The following is an 8,829-nucleotide window of genomic DNA, read 5'->3' on the forward strand; positions in this document are numbered from 1 at the left end:
CCACGTCTAGGTGAAGTCAAAGGGGGCCGGCAGAGCATCGCAGGCTCTAAGCAATATCCCACATAGCGGGCAAATAAGCGCATACCAGAATTTCCCACAAAGCGGGACCCCACAAAGCGGGCAAATCAGCGCATACCCTTTACCATTTCTGGCAAAGGTCCAGACAATCCCACACACCAGAGTACAAGAAGGCAGTTTCAACAATAAGTAGCATATAACGGAAGCACACGCGGAACAACCAAACGTACATGTGCCTTTTCAAAAGCAATGTGATGCAAGGAACAAATCTCTCACAAAAGTATTCGTTTTAGGAAAGAAATGAAAGCAAGAGTGTACAGGGATTCCAAGCAATCATAATCAACTCAATTCTAATAAGAAGATTAGACGAATTCAAGTATCCAAAGGAAATGGAACAGAATACGCGAAATCGACCAAAGCTCGATTTCGGACAGAATTCCAGTGGCACATCAAACAAATATTTCAGAATAACAATTATGCTCCAATACCCATAAGAAGACTATGGTCAAACCATATATCAATCTATATTCGGATGGAACAGATTTCATGTGATACAGGGCTCCCAACACAGAGTTACCTCTGATTTGGTAACACAAGGTCAAAATCACAATCACTCTTTTGCAGAATTTATAGGGTCGGATTCAACAGATAATAGGGTAGGCAATTGAATTCCAAAATTTTCAAACCATATGTCAAAAGAAAGATTTTCAAGTCTAGTTTGAAATAAAATCAGTTTGGTACAATTCAGAATTTTCAACAGGGAGTTTTAGGCGTTTTAGTATCGAAAGGTCAAAAATCTTAAACTCTGTTTTACAGCGTCTATAGGCTCTTTTGAAACAAATTTTTGGGTAAGTATTCGGTGTCCAAAATCTACAAAATCAGTGTCAAAAGAAATACATACGAGTCTAATTTCAAACAAAAATAGTTCCTGCCTGAATCCTCATTCTGTACTATAACTTATAGCTGAAACAGTGCTTAGGGGTCAGTTTACCGAAAAACTTTCAGAATCCATGGTTTTATGTCCAAGGAGAGACATATCAGTTTCTAAATAGAAATCTTCCAATTTATTTTGAATCAACATAAAAACAGAGTCTAATACTTCTGTAGGATGGGGTTAGAACACTTGCCTTTGCAAATTTTGACCCGAAGTGACAAGATTAAAGCAAGAACCCTAAAAGCCCCAATTTTCTTTCTCTTCTTCTTCTTCTTCTTCTTCTTCTTCTTCTTCTTCTTCTTCTTCTTTCTTTCTTTCTTTCCCTGATCAATTTGGTGCATTTTGCAGTTTAGTCCTTGTTTTTATCATATTCACGATTAGGTCCTTAGGGTTTACATATAGGTCCTCAGATTCTTTCTTTTTTTTTTTTTTTTTTTTAACAGATCTCCCAAATCTTAAAAATAAGTTACCTCTGATTCATACTCTATTTCTTTTGTCAATTAAAATAGATGCTTACATTATCACCAAAAATTTATACGAACATTTGGAAATGAGGGGTGTTACAAGCACAATCATAATCCTTCAGAAGTTCTATCCATCTTCGCTGTGTTAGAACCCTTGCAGATTCTAAACTTGGGGTTGATCTCTTTAGGGGATCGGCCTCCTTGGAACTCTATAGGGGTTCCTCCCTCCAAGTGTTTCTCAAAGGCTGCAGAAAAGTTTCATCTATTGCTTCAGAAAAGAGGAGGAATATATGGCTATTTATAGGGCTTCGAAACCCTAACTCCTAATAGGACTCCTACTTAAGACTCTTACTTCTAACCAACTCCTAATAGGACTCCTACTCAAGACTCCTATTCCCTTCCAACTCCTAATTCTTCTCTAAGAAAAAACCTCCTACATGAATGTCCCTCTCAATTAGGACTCTCCTAACTAGAGTCCTAACAGAATGTCCCTCTCAATTAGGACTCTCCTAGCTAGAGTCCTAACAGAATGTCCCTCTCAATTAGGACTCTCCTAGCTAAAGTCCTAACAATTTTACATGAATGTCCCTCTCAATTAGGACTCTCCTAGCTAGAGTCCTAACAAACCCGCCCTCTTCAAATCAGCCTTATCCTCGAGGCTGACGATTCATGAATTTTGGAAATTTGATCTTCAAGTCATCATAGTTCTCCAAAGTGGCATATTCTGTTAGTAGGTTTGCCCACTGTATTAGCAATTCAGTAGTGGATCGTCGTCGTCGAGTCATAATCCGTCGATCAATAATGACACTTGGCTGAGTCTGAAGTCCTCCTTGGGTAGTCATATTTGGTGTGTGGCTATGGGCTATCTCCAAGCACCTATTTACAACTTCTGTCTGGCCGTCGGTTTGTGAGTGATATGCCATACTCCTTTTCAATTTAGTACTCTTATAGTGTAATTCTTTTGAGTCCCAATTGTAATGAGCTACGGAGCTTGGTGCTTCCTCCAATTTTTTTATAATCTTAGTAGTCTCTGAATCTTCCTGCCATTCCATCTTAATATCCTCAAGGAAGTCGCTGGTCGGAAGTGAAATGGCCAAAACGTCAGCTTGCTCGGGTAGCTGCGAAAGCGCATCTGCAAGAACATTCTCTTTCCCCTTTTCGTAAGTTATTTCATAATCAAATCCAAGAAGTTTTGTTACCCAGTTTTGCTGCTCAGGGGATGATATCTTTCACTCCAAAAAGTACTTGAGGCTTTTATGGTCGGTTTTAATTTGAAATCGTCGACCAATCAAGTAGGGTCTCCACCTCGTTGTTGCGCGCACAATGGCGAGCATCTCCTTATCATATGTTGACTTATTTTGATGGGAAGGAGATAATGCCTTGCTAGTGTATGCGAGTGGTCGACCATCTTGCATGAGAATTGCTCCAATTCCAACTCCAGATGCGTCGGCCTCAATAATGAAGGGTCGGTTGAAATCTGGTAGTGTTAGCACCGGCGTCGTCGTCATGGCTGCCTTAAGTTTATCGAAGGCAACGGAGGCTCTGTCCGACCATTGGTGTCACGCCCCTCAAAATATCCATGATTTTTAAAATTTTCGTCACAGACCAATCCAGGATCCAAACTAACGTTTGAGGACACTGAAAACATTCTATTCATATTCACATCCATAAAACCTGTGCAGTTTATAATCATATATCACATCACTCGATAATTCACATTTATGGCAACCCAAGCCAACTTGACAAACATGAACAACATTTATAAATCCACAAGCTAAATAAATTATACAATCAGAACTCCAACTATTCACCACAAGTTCATATCGTCATAAATTAGACTTAACATTCCGAAATTCCAAATAAGAGAGATCTTCTAACACTTTTACACAGTATATCCATTTCGATCATCAGAACAATTCATTACATACAAAATATGCTTATACAACAATAGCATAACAACCAACAGGACTTGCCCATAATCCTGAATAGCTATCCACTGCCTCAGCCCAAATCAAACATCTCGAAGAGTGACAAGCTGACCTGAAAGGTTTATATAACAACGGAGTGAGCCAAAAACGGCTCAGCAAGTGACAAAGCATATTCAGAACAAAAGGAACGGTTTGAAACGAGTAAGGTATCATAATGCAAGGCAGAATACCAGAATTCTCAAGGATACCATCTCAATAGATACCAAATCATACGTATAATGTCATTCATAAAATATTTGATCCATAACGAATGGAGCATAGAGTAATTGGAACATATCAATGGCAGATAGGACATTTCAGAACAAATCAGCTCATAGCAAATGGAGCACAGAGTAATTTGGAGCATATCAATGGTAGATAGGACATTTCAGAACATATCAGTTCATAGCAAATGGAGCACAGAGTAATTGGAGCATATCAATGGCAAATAGGACATATAAGAACATATCAGTTCATAGCAAATGGAGCACAGCGTAATTGGAGCATATCAGAAGCAAAGGAAACATATCAAGCTTATCAATGGCATATAAAATGTTCCGAAGCATATCAACGGCATATGGAACATTTCGAAACAAAATCATCAGGGAATGAAGCCTTTCAGAGCATATCGGTACACATATCATACAAGAGCTCAAACGTCGTCCTTGACGTTACAATCATATCAATCTTATCCAGAGTATGAACAGAATCAAACTCACCAAAACTCTGGATGTCATATCAAACACATAGAGGGTGTAGTGGGATCTCAATCAGAATGTGATTCATCCATTTCTGAATGACCACCTGACAAAAGTCTCCCACGTCTGGGAGCTCCATCCACCCATGTCTAGGTGAAGTCAAAGGGGGCCGGCAGAGCATCGCAGGCTCTAATCACATACCCACGTAGCGGGCAACAAGCGCAAACAGAATATCCCTCATAGCGGGACTCCACATAGCGGGCAAATAGCGCATACCCTTTACCATTTCTGGCAAAGGTCCAGACAATCCCACACACCAGAGTACAAAAGGGCAGTTTCAACAACAAGTAGCATATGTCGGAAGCACACGCGGAACAACGAAGCGTACATGTGCCTTTACGAGTCAATCCGAAGTAAGCAATAATATTTCACAAGCATATTCAGATTTGAAAGGAATTGAAAGCAAGGGCACATATGGAATCCAAGCAATCACATATAACTCAATTCAATAAGAAGATTTGATGAATTCAATGTCCAAAGGAATGAAACTAGAATAGGCACATATCGAAAGCAAATGCGGAACAATAGGATATACATGTGCCTATATGAGTCAATACGATATAGCATAAACGTTACACAACAGTTTTCAAGAATGCAATAACTTTAAGGACAAGAACATACAAGAATTCAAAGCAGTAATATAAAGCTCAATTGAATAAGAAAGCTAAAGGATATCAATTTCCAAAGGAATGAAACCAGAATATGAGAAATCGACCAAAGCTCGATTTCTGGCAGAATACAGAAGGCACATTGAACAAATGATTCAAACTATCAAACGTGCTCTAATTTACTCAGAAATAATCATTGGATAATACTTTCAGATAAGACATGCTTCATATGAATTGAACTGTCCAACAGAGAGAGTTACAAATAATTTGGTAAGCAAGTGTCGTAGAACAAAATCTCTGTTGGCAGAATTCCTAATGTCAGATTCAACAGATATCTGGACAGGTGTTTGGATTCCAAATCTTTCAATCCATATATCGAAGAAAGGTCTAGGAGTCTATTTTCCAATGAAATCAGTTTTGAACAAATCAGAGTTTCCAACAAAGACTTATAGGCAGCTCGGTATCAAAAGGTCAGAATATCAGAAGTTGCATAGATTCGAATCGTTACGTCTAAACAGGAGATATATCAAATGCAAGGCTAGAACAATTCAAAGTTCCTCATATTCAAAGCAAATGTAGAGATAAAATTGCAGTGAGGAACGATCAGGATACTTGTAATAGGAAAGATTAGAACAATTACAGGCGGAACGATCGGGAAACTTGCAACAAGAAAAGTTAGAGCAATTATAGGAGAAACGATCAGGGAACTTGAAATAAGAAATATCAGAGCAATTATAGGAGAAACGATCAGGGAACTTGCCTTTCAAATATTTTGATCTGAATATCCAAGGAAGGTGCCAGTCCAATCTTTCTACTTTTCCTCCGTGTCCTCTCTCTGTTTCGTTTTGTGCTCCCGTTTTCTTCCTTTCTTCGTAACTACATCACGTGTCGAACATCGAGGCACAGTCACCTGCTCTCTCTCTTACTCTCATTCCTTCTTTTTCTTTCCCAAACGCAGCTGCCACAGCCGCCGCCGCTGCCGCTGCCACAATCGCAACTGCGGTCACCACCGCAGCCCCCTTCCACTGCACTATTTCCTTCTTCCCTTCTCTCGTTCCTACTCTTTCTCTTTCCCAAAAGCAGCTACTGCAGCTACTGCAGCCACCACCGCTGCCGCAGCTACCGCAGCCAACGTCGCAGCCGCAGCCGGAGTCGCAGCCACGGCCGCAGCCACCACACTCGCAGCCTCTTCTTCCTCCCCTGCTCTATTTCCTCCTCCTCTTCCAGCTGCAGCTGCCACTGCCGCAGCTGCCACCCCTTCTCCTCTTCCTCTCTTCTTCCTCTCCTTCCCATTCTCGTCTTCTTCCTTTCCTTCTCTTCTTTCCCAGCCACAGCTGCAGCTGCCATCGCCGCAGCCGCATCCCCTTCTCCTCTTCCTCTCTTCTTCCTCTCCTTCCCTTTCTCTTCTTCTTCCTTTCCTTTTTCTCTTCCTCTTTCCCTGCCACAGCTGCAGCTACCACAACCGCAGCCGCAGCTACTTCTTTCCCTTCTCCTCTTCCTTCTCCTTCCTTTCTTCTTCTTCTCTCCCCGCTGCAACTGCTGCAGTCGCGGCCGCAGCCACGGCCGCAACCTCTCCCTCCTCCCCTGCTCATCTTCCTCTTCTTCTTCTCTTCCAGCTGCAGCTGCCATCGCCGCAGCTGCAGCCCCCTTCTTCTCCCCGACGAACAGCACCTCCTTTCCTCTGTTTCCTCCTGCAGGAAACAGAGGTGCCGCCTCTTCACCCGCTTCTACTTCTTCTCTTCTTCCTCACCATCTCTTCCTCTCCTTCTCTTCCAGCTGCAGCTGCCACCGCCGCAGCCGCAGCTCCTCCTTTCCCTTCTCTTCTTCCTCTCCTTCCTTTCTTCTTCTTCTCTTCTTCTTCTTCCTCCCCTTCTTCTCCCCGACGTCACACACACCCTCTCCTCTGTTTCCTCTGCAGGAAACAGAGGTATCACAACCTCTTCTCCTGCTTCCTCTTCCTCTTCTCTTCCTTCTTCTTCTTCTTCTCCTCTTCGAACGCCCCACCTCTCCTCTGTTTCCACCTGCAGGAAACAGAGGTGCTGCAGCCCTAGCTGCTGCCACCTCTCACTCCTCTCCCTCTTCCCTCTCTTTTCCCTCTTCTTCTCCTTCTTTTCTTCTCCTCTTCCCTTTTCCTCCCCAACCCCACACACCTCCTCGCTGCAGCCTTGCCGCAGCTATCATCCTCTCTTCTTCTTCTTCTTCTCTTCTCCCTCTTCTTCCTCTCTTCTTCTCCCCACGCCCCACAGCTTCTCGCTGCAGCCCTCGCTGCAGCCACCTCCTCTTCTTCTTCTTCTTCATCTTCTTCTCTTCTCCCTCTTCTTCCTCTCTTCTTCCTCTCTTCTTCCTCCTCTCTTCTTTTCCCTCTTCTTCTTCTTTTCTTCAACCACTCTCCTTCTTCTCCTCATGCCCCACCGCTCTCTCTGTTTCTGGAAAGAAACAGAGTGCGTGGGAGGCGGTGGGATAATACCGAATTTTCGGTTTTTCCTTTTCTTTTTTTTTTTTCTTTTTGCAACTTAGCAGTTTAGTCCTTGTAATTTCTATATTTACATATAGGTCCCCCAATTTACATATAAATCCTTATTAATATATTTTTAAAAGTGGGGGATATTACACTCTCCTCCCCTTAAAAGAAAATTTAGTCCTCTAAATTGGTCATAGCTCAATCGATGAAAAGATGAGGATTATGATTTCTTTATTTCCTCCTCCTACTCTTAAATAATTTCATAAATTCAATACAATTACACAATTTTCCAAGAGTGACCAAAATATTCTCCTTCTTGATTCTCAATAGATGGTAAACCCGACCTTCAATCAATCTTTCAAAAATACTTGCGCACCTGTAATTAATCAAGCAAATCGTTACTTCAGAAAATACTCGTTTTTGATGATCACCTGATTCAATTATCCATAATCAATACAAAGCCTCCATGTTCCATCCATCTTTTTAACTAACACCAGAGCACCCCATGATAAAATATTAAGCCAAATAAAATCCTCATTTAATAATCCTTGTAGTTGTTTTTCTAATTCCACTTACTCAAATGATATCATTCTGCAGAGAGGCTTAGATATAGGGATTGTCCCAAGGACCAAATCAAAAGCAAAATCACATTTGGAGGTAATCCAGGCAAGTCATCCTGGGATACATTAGGCAAGGAGATAAATAATGTCCAATACTCTCAAAATAAAAGATCGGCTGATCAAATATGCAAAAAGTGATCATTTGTTATATACCAATCTATACTGGTATGATAAGAAGATAGCCAATGCATACCAAGTATAATATCATAACTCCAAATCTCTAGGAGAACTAAATCAGCAAAAGTTCAAGTTCTCCAACAAAAATCAGACAAGAGGACCAGATTCAAGTTCGTTATCAAAGAATCTCTAATGATTGTACTTACATATATCACATAATACAGTGGTCTAGGTTGAATACCCAAGTGATAGGCAATATGTTACGAATCAAATCGTAGATAGAACCCATGTTCAAACAAATATTTGCATTCTTTCATAAACATACATAATACCTTCGACCACTAATTCAGAAGTCTTAAAATCATATTCAGTGATAGCATACACTCTGACATGGGCTGATGATTTAGGAGGCAGTGACTCTTTCTTCTTGTTCAAAGGGCAAACTTTTATTTTATGATCAAACTTTCCATAAGCAAAATAGGCTCTAGTCACGCATAAACATAAACTTGTTTCATAATTTAACTTGCAATTCACACCTGATTGAGTCTTTTGTGGTGACTTACCATTTCAAATCCAAATGTCTTGACTCTCTTGTTGTTACTTACTGATTCATTTACAATCATATTTTTATTGGTAAACTTGTTCTTGTCATTCTTGCCATTGATCTTCAAAAATTCTTTTCATTGTTGCCGTCAATAATAAGTCTTTACTTCCAATATAACGTGGCAAAAGAAATCTTTCGAGTATCAGAACAATTTTGTATATCAAATATCTTCTCCATTTGCATCATCCATTTTTCTACCACCAATGAAATTAGGTTCATCATGCTTCTGCTGCGCCACTCTGATTCAATATCCCCAATCAATCCTTTCATTCCCCTTA

The 8,829-nt window shown here is 40.7% G+C and overlaps 1 long non-coding RNA gene across 1 annotated transcript; it reads right to left on the minus strand.

The window, feature by feature from the left end:
* Positions 1-3,155: 3,155 nt before the first annotated feature.
* On the minus strand, positions 3,156-8,552 carry LOC135623783 (uncharacterized). Its single transcript, XR_010491483.1, has 2 exons — positions 5,510-8,552; positions 3,156-3,456 (listed from the first exon to the last, which is right to left on the minus strand). It is a non-coding gene; the product is annotated as an uncharacterized LOC135623783 (long non-coding RNA).
* Between the last annotated feature and the right edge of the window lie 277 nt (positions 8,553-8,829).

Source organism: Musa acuminata, chromosome BXJ1-3 (genome assembly GCF_036884655.1).
Source record: "Musa acuminata AAA Group cultivar baxijiao chromosome BXJ1-3, Cavendish_Baxijiao_AAA, whole genome shotgun sequence".
NCBI classification, from domain to species: domain Eukaryota; kingdom Viridiplantae; phylum Streptophyta; class Magnoliopsida; order Zingiberales; family Musaceae; genus Musa; species Musa acuminata.